The sequence below is a fragment of the Elephantulus edwardii genome, unplaced genomic scaffold (assembly GCF_000299155.1).
Source record: "Elephantulus edwardii isolate Elephantulus edwardi_28Jun2011 unplaced genomic scaffold, EleEdw1.0 scaffold00008, whole genome shotgun sequence".
Lineage (NCBI taxonomy): Eukaryota > Metazoa > Chordata > Mammalia > Macroscelidea > Macroscelididae > Elephantulus > Elephantulus edwardii.
This window is the reverse complement of record NW_006399758.1, coordinates 8,948,079-8,949,826: the sequence shown is the minus strand read 5'-3', so window position 1 is coordinate 8,949,826 and position 1,748 is coordinate 8,948,079.

Genomic DNA, 1,748 nt, shown 5'->3' with positions numbered 1-1,748 from the left:
GTTAGGGAAATCCTACAAGGGAGTCCTACTATATTCCATATATAGGAATCATCTAGAGGCTTTAGTTTGGGGTTTTAAGAAATATCAATAATATGGTTTTAGAATTTTTGTCATGGGAAATTGACCTTTGTTGTACTGTAATATTATAGAATAAGTGTTTTCCCCACTAGATTAAGCAGTGAAAAAAAAGCTTAAAAAATCAGTGATCACTATTGCAAAAATATTCAAAAGGTCCCATCCTAGTTTGAAAACCATTAGCCATTTTCAAAACCAAAGCTAACAAATAGGAACTCTTTTCAAACAAGCTGACTATAAAAACAGACAGGAGGTAAAAATATAAGGCCATTAAATACAGATATACAGATACTCTGTTGTAGAACAGGACTGACAGCAGGGTTGGGATGAGACTGAGAAAAACTGGATAAATTATGTACACTGCATTGAAACAGATGAGGGAGAGAACAGTTTATAAGCGATATATGATTGGTATTATGATTATGACAAGGGTCCAGAATGAAGGTTGTATAGTGAAGTGTGCCGGGAAGTGGGGGGACTGTATACCAATGAAGGAATTTTTCTTTTACTTTTCAAGGAGAGGAGCGAATGGGGGTGGGGGGCAGGGAGAAAAGTGCAACAATGAATGAATGGAAATCAAAATCTCTGTAAATGTTCATTAACATTAAAAAAATACAGATATACAGATAAAGGTTTTCCTTGATTTTAACAACTTATTTTGAAAGATACTAGGATAGAGTATATTACATTGCTGAGTTTTGCTCTGAGCCTCAATCCATCACCAAGTAATTAAACTTTTGCTGAAGTTATTATTGGCCTGATAAACTTAAGCAAACACTTGAGTATCTACTACAGCAGTTTTCCATCCTGATTCTAAAGACAATGGGACTGTGGCTTTTTTAAAGATTCTAAATAGAAGGAATGAACTGTTCCTGAAACCTAACCGGATTTTTAAAAAAACATTTTATGTTCCTAGACTTCCCCATCTTCACAAGTTTGAGTTACATGGTATTTAGTTTTAGCTTTCACAAAATTTTATGTCATTCTTCTGAAACTAAAGTGTTCAAGTACTTTTAAGATAAAACACTTATTAAATTAGAAATGCAAAGCAGTGTTTACAAAAACATTTTATTAAAAACACTTTTTTAATATTCTTGGAAAGCAGGAGACACACTAAAATATAAATATAACTTTAAAGTCATGAAATAGATTTTCAGCTCTCAAACACACAAAAAGCACTTCATTGATGTCAAGTCAGAATCCATAGCTGACCCTCCAGTGAGTTTTTGGAGGCTGTAAATTACATGGAAGGAGATGGCCCATCGGTCTCCCTCAGAGCAGCTGGATTAGAACCACCCACCTTGGAGCTGGTTGGTGTAACTCCCTAATCACTTGCTATTGTTGAGTACCATGGAGCTGAAATTGACTCACAGTTGACCTTCCAGCAGGTTTTTAGAGGCAGTAAACTGCAAGGGAGGTTTCCCATCTTTCTTCCACAGAGTTGCTGGTGGATTCAAACTGCATACCTTTGGGGTGGCAGAGAGTCATATTGCACCAGGCAAGTCAAGGTAGTCATGAACTTCTCCAAACAACTGAGGAGCAGTGATGTCAGTATGAGGACTAAAGTGTGCCTGAATCAGGCCATGGTCTTTTTCAGTCACTCGCTATACATTTGAGAGCTGGACAATGAATAAGGATCACAAAAGAATTGATGCCTTTAGGGAGCTCTGGTG